Here is a 14,818-nt window from a genome sequence, read left to right on the forward strand (position 1 = left end):
CCTTCTTGTGTGGTCGGGGTCTAGACAGGGGTTTTTGAGGTTCTCTTTATGCCTAAAGAATGCTGTTTTAGTCTATAGTTTCTCAAAATAATTGCTGTTTATTTTCAACAAGTATTTGGACATTTGGACCTCTTCATGAATTTGGAGCTTCTCCCACCTCCAGATCGCTCTTACTTCTCAGTCATGTGATCTGACATCATTATCACATCAGCATCATGTATGCTTCTGATGTTAAGCATTTACTCTATATATATATATATATCACAGCGATCGACACATCTGTTTGTGTACATTTGGAATCTGCCTTGTAGGCATGACCCAGGAAGGTAGAAACTAATTTTTTTCTGATCTCAGTATTATGCTGACTGCCATGTCAAACAATTTATGGACAAATTGTAGTACAATCTATTTATTTTAAATATATTTGTAAAGAATCCGTTTCAAGATTTTGTTCAGTGAGTCCAACGGAAGGTAAAAATATCCTAGGTAATGTAAAGAATATGGTTGATTTTATTTTGCTGTACCAATTTGAAAGTTGATTTTCCTTTTGGTACAAACTTACAGTCCTACCAGCCTTTCTGTTTCTGAACTGCCTGCTACACTAGGCCAGCTTAAGGAAAGAATAGGGTAGTTGACAAGAGAATGAGTTTGTATAACTACTGTCCCCACCATAATATGTAATCTCCCTGACCTGGTGCAGCAACTATTTAACCTGATGACGTATTCTGTGCACGCAATAAAAACATGTGTAACATTCTTTCATTCAAAAAAAGTTCAGTTTATCACTTAATAAACCTATTGTGGAAAATAAAGACTGCAGTATGTCAAGATTGCTCTGCAGGTATTGACATATGATAGCGAACTACTTGGATTGCTAATGGACCTCGTCACATATTTTCCAAAGCAATTCGTGTCTGAAAAATTTGGGTAAGATTTTCCTACTGGCCCTGACTGGAGGCATTGTTGCTGATCATTCACACTACGGAAGTAAGGATAATACTACAGCTCGAGAATCCATTATCTGAAACCCTCAGGGACGATTACATTTCGGTTCACGGATAATTTTAGTTTTTGGATGGCAAATATAGCTAGAAAAGTAAGATGTATCTGAATAATAAAGGTGCCTGAAATAAGGTTCCTTTTGACATGTTCGCCAGAAAAATTGCAAGGTAAACAATGCAGTCGGACAACTAGACTTCCCACACTAAAGGTTGATGAAGTTCAAAAATAGTTTGGCTTTTGGATGTGCTTGGTTTTTGGATTTATTGACGGAGGATACTTGACCTATACCTTCACTGAATTCTACAGTACAACATCTATGGCTGTTGAAAAAGGGGTGAATCAATTGTGATCACTTCTGATTGACTTTCATGGTTAACTGCTGGTTGAGATAGTCAGATAGAAGCACATGTCATTGCAGCAAGCCAGTTCCCTGGATTAAAGTACGCAGGACTGTCGACTGAAATTCAGTAATTAGCAGAAGAAGATTGAGGTTGGGTTATGCAGAAAATATCTTGAAAACAACTGTGCCTAACTAAAACATTCTCGAATGCTGCGTGTTTAACTCAATGAAAGAAAAATATGCAGCACAATGTAGATGTAAATGGCCGTGAATTTGTGAGAACTTTCTCAATAGCCCTGAATTCTTAGATGCAGTTTCACCAAGAACGACACCTTCTCCTTTTTGCTTAAATGATGGCAATGGTCACATGCAATCTATTCCTCACTTTACTTAAATATGATTCCCTTGAGACCTCCATCCTCCTGAAATCTGTTCATTACGCTGGCATAGGCAATATTAGATAATTGCTTATACAGATTAACGTGTAAATCTATTTTGCTTTCCATCTCAAAGAAAAAAGTTCCATGTTTAATAGAAATTGGATAATTCTGCTGACAGGGGAGATTATATAAATGAAGCATACTAATTAGACAAAGTTTGAACATGCAATTTCATAATATGGTTTAAATCAGATATTCTTGATTTCCAGTGAAGCTGATATGCTGAGCGGAGGCACATCAGGTGGCGCCCCTCCTAACCAGAACCAAGTAGGCACTTTTAGGCGAATTTTGACCGAACATTTGAAGGCAAATTAATCTCAACAGAGAAAAGAAAACAACCACAAACAAAATGCCAGCAAACGGGAGCTCGAGGGGTCGATGGAATGGCAGAATGGTGGAAAGGGCCACGAGCAGCACGCGGATAAGCTGGCGAACCCACGAGGTGAGGGGGCCCTGGCCACCCGAGAGAGAGGGAGACCAATGACCCGAACATCAGCCTCCTCCCTCACCACCTGGAGATGGATGGAAGACTTTCCTCATGAAGGAGCTGACCACCATGAAAGAGGCGATCAGGATCGAAATCCTGGTGGTGGTCAAGGTGGCGGAGAGAGAGACGACGGTCACCAAGCAAAAGACAATCAACGGTCTGGGGAAAAAAGTGGAGGCGCAGGAGAGGATGATCCATGACCTGGAGAGAGCCTCGATGGACCAGAGTGACAGGATCACCGTCATGGAAGCAGAAGTGAAAAAGTTGGTGCTGGCCCAATGAAGCTAAAAGGGAAAAGTCGAGGACCAGCAGAATAGGTCACAACGTCAGAATATTCGGATTATGGGCCTGCCAGAATGCATCGAGCGTAGAGACTTGACAGGCTACGTCACTCAAATGCTGGGCAACCTAGTCGGAAGAGACAGCTTCCCCAACCCCCTAGAACGTGACAGAGCACACGGATCGGTCAGACCGAAACCCAAGACGGGGTAGCAGCCGAAAGCGATCAACGCAAAGCTGCATTAATATCAGAACTGGGAGAGGATCCTGCGGTGGGCAAGACAGACAAGCGTGAACACATGGGAAGGCCATAAAATCCGAGTTTACCAACACATTGGAGCAGATCTGGTAAAATACAGGGCTGAGTTTAACCAGGCAAAGACGGCCATATAAAAAAATGAGGTATGATTTGGTATGCTGTTACCAGCCAAGCTCTGGGTCACACCAGAACAAAGAGCACTACTTCAATGCCCTGGCAGAGGCAAACAAATTCATGCAGACCAACAACCTGGACAAGGTACAGGCGAGGCAGCAATGAAGGCTGATCAAAGGAGGATTGCTAAAGAAATAGAGACTCATTGGACAGTTATCATGTTTGCTGTACTGCCTTGTTCTAATCAAAGAGGCCGGGCCATAGGAAAGAGAGAGGACTGGAGATTGCAGGTGCGGGTATAGGCGGAGAAAGTGGGCAGTCAGCGGGTATATGTTAAGGGCTAGACAATGATACCAGCCCCAGGAGGAGAGCCACCACACTAGCAGGGATAGCTAGCATGGGAAGACAGACAACAAGGGGAGCTTCTTTCTTTTCACCAGTGCACTAAGCATATTCAAGGAAAGGCTTCTTTGCAGTGGTAAAATCGGAGCTTCCAGGAATAGCAAGTGCAAAATAGTCCATGGTAGTCATCTTCAACCACGCTCCACATTACATAGATGTCAGGTTGGAGATGGGCCGTGCCCAGTGCCCCACATGGAGGCTGGACATGGCCGGGGATGGGTGGGGGGGACCTCAGAGTACATGGGCCTGACTTCATGGTGAGAAGGGTGACCGTGGCCATTTTGGATGGCCCCCTAACAAAGGGAAACCCTGGAGTGCAGGGGCGCATCCATTAGGTAAGTATGGTTGATCTCACAGGAACGGAGGAACAGAAACTTCCCATCAGGATTATCACCTGGAATGTCAGGGGACTGAATGACCAAGTGAAAAGATCCAGAGCATTCGCCCACTGAAGAAGTCTGAAAGCTGACATAATCTTCCTGCAGGAGATACACCTGAGGGAGAAGGACCGACTGTGGGAAAGGAAGGGCTGGGTGGGATAGACCATTCATGCTACAGAACGAGGGCTAGGGGAGTAGCCATACTGATTGGTAAGACAACGAGGTTTACAGTGACAAAGACGTTTACGGACCAAGGCGGACAGCACGTCATGGTCAGCGGTGTCCTGGACGGGCACCGGTAATTCTTGTAAATATGTATGTGCCCAACTGGGACAACAGAGACTTTATAAAGAAGACCATGGTGGAAATCCCCAACATTGACAGACAGCAACTGATCATGGTGGGGTGGTGGTCGGGGGCTGCACTTCAACTGTGTACAGGATGCTCTGACGGACCGATGAAACCCCAGAACGGGGAAAAAGCTAGGGAACTGGGAGTATTCATAGAGCAGATGGGGGCGGTGGACCCATGAAGGGTTCTACAGCCTGGTGAGAGGGAATTCTTATTCTTTTCACCGGTGCACTAAGCATATTCAAGGAAAGACTTCTTTGCAGTGGTAAAATCGGAGCTTCCAGGAATAGCAAGGGCAAAATAGTCCATGGTAGTCATCTTCAACCACGCTCCACATTACACAGATGTCAGGTTGGAGATGGGCCATGCCCAGTGTCCCACATGGAGGCTGAACATGGACCTCTTGGCCGACAAGATCGTCTGCTATAAAACATCACAGGCCATAGGTGACTATGTGACTAACAACCGGAACGGGGAAGTCTCACCTTCCGCGTTCTGGGAGGCACCGAAGGCTGTGATTAGGGGAGGAATAATAGCCTACAAGGCATGGAAGAGAGGGCGGTCAGGCAACAACTGATCAAGTCCATTCTGGAGGTCCCAACCATAGAGCTTCTGGTGGAGGAAAAGGCTATGAATGGACTTTAACCTGCTATCCACCAGAAAAGCAGTGCAACAACTCTGCCAGACACGGTGGACCTTCTATGAGCACGGAGAAAAGGCTGGTCATCTACTTGCTTACTAGCTGAGAAAACAGGCAGCCATGAGGGAGATAGCCCAGGTGAAGAATAGCAGAGGCAGACTGGTAACCGACAAAAAGAGGTCAACCGAGCATTCGAGACCCTCTACTGAGGACTTTACACCTCTGAGCCGCCCGATGGGGCGCAGGGATGAAACGGTTCCTCAATGGGCTGGACATTCAGTCATGGGGGAATGGTAGGCGGGGAGAATTGGAAGCACCAGTAGGTCTAGGAGAGATCATGGAGAGCGTCAGCTCCATGCAGGTGGGAAGGTGCCAGGACCCAACTGGTTCCCGGAGGACTTCTATAAAAAATTTGCACCAGCCCTGGCCCCACACCTAAGGGATATGTTTGCAGACTTGGTAGATAGGTGCACCCTGCCTCCTACGCTAACACAGGCCGTGATATCGCTGATATCCAAAAAAGGACAAAGACCTGAAGGAATATAGACCATTTCACTGCTTAATGTAGATGCGAAGATACTCGCGAAAGTCCTGGTCAAGAGACTGGAGAACTGCGTATCAGAGGTGTTGCAGAGGACCAGATGGGCTTTGTCAAAAGTAGGCAGCTAACTATGAACATCAGGCGGCTGCTGAATGTAATAATGAACCATCTGGGGAGAGAACACCAGAGGTGATCGTCTCCCTGGGTGCAGGAAAGGCCTTCAACAGAGTCGAGTGGAAGTACCTCTTTGAGGTACAGGAGCGGTTTGGGATAGGGTCAGGGTTCAGGACAGGGATGAAACCCCTGTACTACACCCCAAGGCGAGCATTTGGACCAACACCACCAGCTCTGAATACTTCCAGTTACACAGAGGCACCAGACAACGATGCCCACTGTTCCCGCTCTTGTTTGTCCTGGCATTTGAACCCCTGGTGATTACTCTGGAAGACTTGAAACGCTGGAAGGGCATTCAAGGAGCTGGCCGGTGAGCCTTACGTCAGTGGTAAGGAAATTACTGGAGAGAATTCTTTGAGACAGGAGCTACTCCCATTTGGAAGCAAGTGGACGTATTAGCGAGAGGCAGCACGGATTTGCGATGGGGAGTTTGTATCTCACTAACTTGATAGAGTTTTTTGAGGAGGTCACAAAGAGGATTGATGCAGGTAGGGCAGTGGATGTTGTCTATATGGACTTCAGTAAGGCCTTTGACAAGGTCCCTCATGGCAGACTAGGTGAAGTCACATGGGATCAGAGGTGAGCTGGCAAGATGGATACAGAACTGGCTCGGTCATAGAAGGCAGAGAGTAGCAATGGAAGGGTGCTTTTCTGATTGGAGGGCTGTGACTAGTGGTGTTCCGCAGGGATCAGTGCCAGGACCTGTGCTGTTCGTAGTATATATAAATGATTTGGGGAAAAATGTGACTGGTCTGATTAGTAAGTTAGGCAAAGTAATGGAAAGGGTACTGAGGGATAGGATTTCTGAGCATCTGGAAAGGCATTGCTTGATTAGGGATAGTCAGCACGGATTTGTGAGGGGTAGGTCTTGCCTTACAAGTCTTATTGAATTCTTTGAGGAGGTGACCAAGCATGTGGATGAAGGTAAAGCAGTGGATGTAGTGTACATGGATTTTAGTAAGGCATTTGATAAGGTTCCCCATGGTAGGCTTATGCAGAAAGTAAGGAGGCATGGGATAGTGGGAAATTTGGCCAGTTGGATAACAAACTGGCTAACCGATAGAAGACAGAGAGTTGTGGTGGATGGCAAATATTCAGCCTGGAGCCCAGTTATCAGTGGCGTACCGCAGGGATCAGTTCTGGGTCCTCTGCTGTTTGTGATTTTCATTAACGACTTGGATGAGGGAGTTGAAGGGTGGGTCAGTAAATTTGCAGATGATACGAAGATTGGTGGAGTTGTGGATAGTGAGGAGGGCTGTTGTCGGCTTCAAAGAGACATAGATAGAATGCAGAGCTGGGCTGAGAAGTGGCAGATGGAGTTTAACCCTGACAAGTGTGAGGTTGTCCATTTTGGAAGGACAAATCTGAATGCGGAATACAGGGTTAATGGTAGGGTTCTTGGCAATGTGGAGGAGCAGAGAGATCTTGGGGTCTATGTTCATTGTTCTTTGAAAGTTGCCACTCAAGTGAATAGAGCTGTGAAGAAGGCCTATGGTGTGCTAGCGTTCATTAGCAGAGGGATTGAATTTAAGAGCCGTGAGGTGATGATGCAGCTGTACAAAACCTTGGTCAGGCCACATTTGGAGTACTGTGTGCAGTTCTGGTCACCTCATTTTAGGAAGGATATGGAAGCTTTGGAAAAGGTGCAGAGGAGATTTACCAGGATGTTGCCTGGAATGGAGAGTAGGTCATACGAGGAAAGATTGAGGGTGCTGGGCCTTTTCTCATTGGAACGGAGAAGGATGAGGGGCGACTTGATAGAGGTTTATAAGATGATCAGGGGAATAGATAGAGTAGATAGTCAGAGACTTTTCCCCCGGGTGGAACACACCATTACAAGGGGACATAAATTTAAGATAAATGGTGGAAGATATAGAGGGGATGTCAGAGGTAGGTTCTTTACCCAGAGAGTAGTGGGGGCATGGAATGCACTGCCTGTGGTAGTAGTTGAGTCGGAAAATTTATGGACCTTCAAACGGCTATTGGATAGGTACTTGGATTAGGGTAGAATAAGGGAGTGTAGGTTAACTTCTTAAGGGCAGCACGGTAGCATTGTGGATAGCACAATTGCTTCACAGCTCCAGGGTCCCAAGTTCGATTTCGACTTGGGTCACTGTCTGTGTGGAGTCTGCACATCCTCCCCGTGACTGCGTGGGTTTCCTCCGGGTGCTCCGGTTTCCTCCCACAGTCTAAAGATGTGCAGGTTAGGTGGATTGGCCATGACAAATTGTCCAAAATTCTATGATTAACCTAGGACAAAAGTTCGGCGCAACATCGTGGGCCGAAGGGCCTGTTCTGTGCTGTATTTCTCTATCTCTATCTAAGACATAAAGGTTGGTGGAATTGCAGATAGCGATGAGGTCTGTCAGAGGATACAGCAGGATTTAGATCGTTTGGAGATTTAGACGGAGAGATGGCAGATGGAATTTAATACGGACAAATGCATTTTGGAAGGCCTAAGACAAGTAGGGAATATACAGTAAATGGTAGAACGCTCAAGAGTATTGACAGTCAGAGAGATCTAGGTGTACAGGTCCACAGGTCACTGAAAGGGGCAACTCAGGTGGAGAAGCTAGTCAAGAAGGCTTAAGGCATGCTTGCCTTCAGTGGCCTGGCCATTGAGTATAAAAATTGGCAAGTGAAAATGAAAAATGAAAATCGCTTATTGTCACGAGTAGGCTTCAATGAAGTTACTGTGAAAAGCCCCTTAGTCGCCAAATTCCGGCGCCTGTCCGGGGAGGCTGGTATGGGAATCGAACCGTGCTGCTGGCCTGCTTGGTCTGCTTTAAAAGCCAGCGACTTAGCCCCATGAGCTAAACCAGACATGTTGCAGCTGTATAAGTCTTTAGGCCACATTTGGAGTATAGTTTTCAACTCTGGCCGCCACACTACCAGAAGGATGTGGAGGCTTTAGAGAGGGTGGCGAGGAGATTTACCAGGATGTGGCCTGGTATGGAGGGCATTAGCTATGAGGAGAGGTTAGCCCATGATTGGCCACGGATCCACAAATGGAATTTGACCAGCCTGGCGGAGGAAGTTAAAAAGGACCTACAGAGATGGGATGCACTCCCACTTTCCCTGGTGGGGAGATGGCAGACGATCAAAATGAAAGTACTGCCGAGGCTCTTCTTCCTATTCAGATCCATACCGATACCAAGGCCTTTTCCATAATATAGACAAAATGATCATTGCCTTTGTGTGGGGGTGGGGGGTGGGGATGGGGGGGGGGGGGGGGGGGCAGGATGGCAGCCAGTGACTAGTGGCGTGCCTCAGGGTTGGTGCTGGGACCACAACTTTTCACAATATGCCTTAATGATCAGGAAGAAGGAACTGAAGGCACAGTTGCTAAGTTTGCAGCTGATACAAAGATCTGTAGAGGGACAGGGAGTATTGAGGAAGCAGGGGGGGCTGCAGAAGGACATGGACAGGCCAGGAGAGTGGGCAATGAAATGGCAGATAGAGTACAATGTGGAAAAGTGCGAGGTTGTGCTTTTTGGAAGGAGGAATGGAGGCATGGACTATTTTTTAATTGGGGAAATGCTTAGGACTTAGGAGTCCTTGTTCAAGATTCTCTTATAGTTAACGTGCAGGTTCAGACAGCAGTTAGGAAGGCAAGTGCAATATTAGCATTCATGTCTAGAGGGCGAGAATACAAGACCAGAGATGTACTCCAGAGGCTGTATAAGGCTTTGCTCAAATCGCATTTGGAGTGTTGGAAACAGTTTTGGGCCCCATATCTAAGGAAGGATGTGCTGGCCTTGGAAAGGGTTCGGAGGAGGTTCACAAGAATGATCCCTGGAATGAAGAGCTTGTCATATGAGGAATGGTTGAGGACTCTGGGTCAGTACTCGTTGGAGTAGGATGAGTGGGGATCTTATTGAACAGAGATGAGGAGGAATTTCTTCAGCCAGAGGGTGGTGAATCTGTGGAATCTGCAGAAGGGTGTGGAGGCCAAATCACTGTGTGTCCTTAAGGCACAGGCAGATAGGTTGTTGAATAATAAGGGGATCAGGTGTTATGGGGAAAGCAGGAGAATGGGGATGAGAAAAATATCAGCCATGATTGAATGGCAGAGCAGACTCGATGGGCCGAGCGGCCTAATTCTGCTTCTATGTCTTATGGTCTTACTGCAAAGGAGGAAAAATATGGGCAGTCTGGCCCTGCTGAATCCACAATACTACCACTAGGCAGGTACTGCAGAGAGCGTGAGGGGATGGATACGTGAACCCAACATGGAATGGGTGAGGTTGGAGGAGTCCTCCTGGAAGGGAACAACCATCCGGGCACTTGCATGGCAGCGCTCCCATCACCTCTAACAAAATACACATCCTGCCCAGTGGTGTTAGCTGTGAATCAATGGAACCAAATGAGGCAGCATTTCAGTCTAACTGAGATGTCCCCCATGGTCCCCATCTGTGGAAACCACAAATTCCCACCAGCCATGCTCGATGCCACCTTTAATAAATGGAGACAGGTTGGGGTGACGCTAATAGTCATGGACTTTTACTTATCATTAAATCATAGAATTTACAGTGCAGAAGGAAGCCATTCAGCCCATCGAATCCTTGGAAAGAGCAGCCCACTTAAGCCCTACACCTCCACTCTATCCCCGTAAACCCACCCAACTTGGGGACAGACTAGCAACTTTGGGCGAACTGAAGGAAGACCTGCATCTACCAACAGCACAGGAACTCAGGCACCTTCAAATTAAACACTTTCTCCGCATGGAGATGGAAAAATACCCCAGGGCCCCAAGAGACACACTACAGGAGGAACTAATAAACATGGACAGTAAGGAGGGGGGGGGAACTGTGGGAACATCTATGGATGGTTACTGGAGAGGGCAAGACTACTGCAGGATGAAGCCAGACGAAAATGGGAGGACAAACTGAGGACGGAAGTGGGTTGGGGACTCTGGAGCGAAGCACTGAGCAGGGCCAACTCCACCTCCTCCTGCGCTAGGCTCAGCCTCATGCAGTTTAATCAGAACCCGAATGAACAGGTTCTGCCCCGAGGTGGAGGATAAATGTGAACGGTGCCAAGGAGGCCCGGCCAACCATGCCCACATGTGTTGGGCTTGCCCCGGACTTGTCGGGTTCTGGACCACCTTCTTCGAGGCGATGCCCAAGGTTGTGGGGGTGAAAGTGGAATCATGCCCAAGAGTAGCAGTCTTTGAAGTTTTGGACCAGCCAGAACTACATATGGGGAAAAGGGCCGACGCCCTGGCTTTTGCTTCCTCAATCACATGCAGGAGAATCCTGCTCAGCTGGCGATAAGTAGCACCACCCACAGCTGTAGACTGGCTGGCAGACATGTTGGGATTTCTCCACCTGGAGGAGATTAAGTGCACCACCCGAGGGTTGGACAACGGTTTCCACAAAGCATGGGGGCTATTCGCTAGCCTGTTCCAAGACTTTTTTGAGGCCAACAGCGACTAGGGAAAGAGGGGGGAAGAGCAGACAAGAACGCATGCAGTGAGGAGGAACAAAGGGGGAAGGGGGAGGTGATGAGGAGGGAACCCAAGGGAGTCACAGAGAGCCACAAGGTCAACAACGGAAAACGCAGAAAAGAGCGGAGCTCAGTAGCAGGCATCCAGGGCAGAAGAGGGAGCTACCAATGGGGGGATTGGGGCAGGGAGGAGGGCAGGGAGGGGGAAGAGTGGACGGGGAGAATGTATGTTATAAAGTATGTAAATAACAAACTGTAAACATACAAATATCAGGTGCACTATTCGTTAAATTGTTTTTCTGTAAAACAGACATTCCTGTTTCTTATTTTGATAAATCGAGCTGAAAGTCACCCCATGGCGTGAGCTTCCTCGTGGTTGAAAAGAACAAAAAGAAAAATAAGGTAAATCAACAAATGATAACAAGTAAAAGCCAAAACATCATCAATAACTGTTTCACATGCAAAGGAACCTGGTATCAATAAGTTAAGCAACTTCAATTTGTATTCTGTTATTTTTATCTACCCATTAACTGCCTGCCCCTTGGACATCCAGACCATAGTACAGAAAATAAAATACTGGCCCAGATTGTGAAATAGGAATAACCTGCATTAAACCAGATTGTTATTGAGATATTGCGAGTATGAAATCTGATTTGTTCTGATTTTAATTATTGGAGATATTTAAAAAAATAAAAATTAATATTTTCATCTTTTCTCTTTCCTTTGTCTCTCTCTTAATTCCCTCATTTTCTCTCTATTTTGCCTTCTGTACATGGTTTCACATTTAATCAATTATTATAATTTACACTTCTGCGTGTCTCACTGAGGATTCTACCATCTGATTGTTTGATGTGACATGCTGTTGTTGTTTGCACTGCTCACACATTTCTGATCCCTCCAGAGGATGTCACGCTGAAAGGGATCTATAAATACCAGAGGTACCCCACCCCTTGTTTTTCCTGGCCTAGCCACTGGCAGGTTTTCTTCTTGGCTTCCCATTGGTTGCAGATCACCTTCCAGTGTCTGATAAATTGTGAAATTTTAGGCCCCCCCCACCGCCCCCCCGCCTGCAAATCCACCTGCAAGGGGCCATAAATTTCTGCCCCCGAGGTTGTCACTTAAAAACCTTTGAAAAGTCTTCAGGCAACTATAAGCATAATGAATGGTTGGTTCCTTCATTGCTGGCCATCAAATCCGGACCAAAGTGCACTGATGAACTATGTACAGAGAAATGTGGAGTTGTCCTTTAACTTCTCTGAAGATCATTTTTAGGTTGTGGAAAATAAATCTGCTGTATGTAATATCTCTTTTAAAATAACACGCTTAAAAGTGATCGTCGTAATTAAGCATAAAATTACTATGCATTTCTTTCCATATCATACTGTAATTCAAAGGAGAAATGTCACCATTTACTTTTGACTTGAAATGCAGTAAAATGCTGCTGCTTTCTTCAAAGTGTGCTGATAAATTGCAGCTTGCTTCCATCAACCTAACATCGAATAATTGTCATACATACCACCACACATTCTACCGACTCTCTGGAGGCTGCTCTTTACATTACACGTATGTAATCTGGATTTCCCTATTCTTTCATTTCTTTTTCCTGTAAGAGCTCTCAAATTTTATAATAACGATGTTTGAGCATGTCATGCAGTAGCAGTTTGCTCGAATACATGCAAATCTGACAATTTTGCAATGTTTTAGAGCTAGAAAATTGCAGTTAATCCTTGTAATGCTGTCATGCACATGGCTTGAACTTAAAATACTCAGACATGGACAATAAATCACAATGACAAAGCAAGGCAACTTGTTCACAGTCATAAAGTGAAGATAAAAATATTTACAAGGAGAACTATGCAATGCAACCATACACACAAGGAAAGAAAATGATACGGGTACCATGGACTGCAGGATACAAACATTTAATTAAATTACAACAAATTATTGAAGCATATATGAAGTTGTAATTTGCTTTTCTCATCTATGTCTTCTGCTTTTCTCCCACAATTCACCTTACCCCCTTTCTTTATAATTCATTACCTAACTGCTGGTTCATGCAGAAACCTCACAAATTAAACCTAGAAAACACCCAAATAGTTGAGTAAGCTGCAAGAAAAAAATCAATCATGTTTTTTCACACTAGGAAACAACAATGACATATACCTCCTGTTCTTACCAGAGGGGGTTGGTTGAGTTATTCCAAGTATGAAGTTGTGAAGCAGATAAGGAAGAGATAAGGTTTTATAAGTACAACAAATAATTGACATTGCTTTTATTTTTACTCTCATGCATCTTAACATTGGGACTTCAAACATGTTGAATAAAATGTTATGTATCCAGAAAGATCAAGAATATTCATTTTCAGACTAAAAGGAGATATCTAAAATAAAACAGAAAATACTTGTAAAAACACAGCCGGCCACACAGTATCTATGGAGAGAAGAACAGAGTTAAACGCTTGGAGTCCATATGACACTTTTTAACTCTGAAGAAGAGCCATACAGACTTGAAACTTGTTGGTCTCTCCACAGATGCTACCAGACCTGTTGAGTTTTTCCATCATTTTCTGTTTTTATTTAAGATTTCCAGCATCCGCAGTGTTTTGCTTTTATATAAGAGTAGATATCATTTGGTACTTTTGTAACTGATATTCAAGAATGTAAGAATTGGAAACTTCTTGCATTATGTGTATAAACAGCTGTTAAAAAAAACACTGGGTTTAAAAACTACTGGGAATGAACATTCCACACAATGTATTATTTATAATGCGTTAATAGGTTTGTTTGAATAATTTAACTTTTTTCACAAAAAAATAAATGAGTAATTATGTTAAAGTGCATCGTAGTGCAATTTCATTTAAAGATGTTACCATAGGATTACAAATATTATGCAGTAGAATCTGAACCCCAATATTAATATCACAATCTATTCAATGAAGGAGATTTACTGTTTACTCAGGGCCTAAAAATGCTACAGTTTAAATAGAAAAGGTGCAAATGTTGCCAATTGATTGATCATTCAGTGCATGTTTTTAATAGTTACAACTGTGCACTATTAAAAACAACCCTGGCCACCTGAACGTAGGGCCAGGTACAGGAATGGTAGTAACTACAGCATATCTGTGCTTAGACCGTAAAGGGAGATACTTAGACACAGCTCTCATATGGCTATGTTCTAAAATTGCTGACTCATCAATTTATTACAAAATGTGAGCTGATTACAAAAATTATGTGATGGAAGTGAAAAGTATCTTGACATATTTACAAAACTATTCTTAAACTATTAGCTACTTAATACCCAAAGAAATAAAGATTTAATAAACTTGAAAGACTGTTAAGTGCCATGTTTCCAGTAATTTTGAGGCAGACGTCAAAACACCAAGATGTTTCTATTGTAGCTAATGTAGTATTGGCAATAAAATAAGAGCATAATGTCTCCAGTCTTGTCATTCTACTTAAATTCACATCTTCAAATACCATTTGTATTGATATGGTTCAGCACGTATGTCAGATTTGGTCAGCAAGCTATCTTTAACATTTGACGGCGCTGACTGGGTTTCTGACAGGATCACTCACAGGTTACTTTCCAAAACAGTTAATGAGCTTGTGCATGTTGAATGAAAGCATCTGTTCCAAGAATATTTAGTCACGCAGGTTATAAATAAGAAAATATTTTATTTGAATTGAGTATTTCTGATCACTATTGCCATATGTATGTTTCTTTCAACCTTAAATCACAAAATTTGTTTAATGTTTTCCTTCAATTTAACCTCAGTTGTAGAATTCTAATTTATCAACGGTGCCAAACATTAGCAGCAGTAGCTGTGTTCCATATATTTTTGCATTAATTAAAACATGTTGACAGCTAGTCAACTGCTTCCAGTGTCCCTGATAATCCTCTGTTGCAAAACCTACAGTTTTGTCACCCACAATTCCATCTACTCAAAAAGAATTTCACTAAT

At 44.3% G+C, this 14,818-nt stretch overlaps 1 protein-coding gene across 4 annotated transcripts in view; it reads right to left on the bottom strand.

Moving 5' to 3' along the window:
• LOC119961986 (potassium voltage-gated channel subfamily H member 7-like) overlaps positions 1–14,818 on the bottom strand; it is a 565,928-nt gene that overhangs the window by 69,313 nt on the left and 481,797 nt on the right. The window lies entirely within an intron of this gene.

Source organism: Scyliorhinus canicula, chromosome 2 (genome assembly GCF_902713615.1).
Source record: "Scyliorhinus canicula chromosome 2, sScyCan1.1, whole genome shotgun sequence".
Lineage (NCBI taxonomy): Eukaryota > Metazoa > Chordata > Chondrichthyes > Carcharhiniformes > Scyliorhinidae > Scyliorhinus > Scyliorhinus canicula.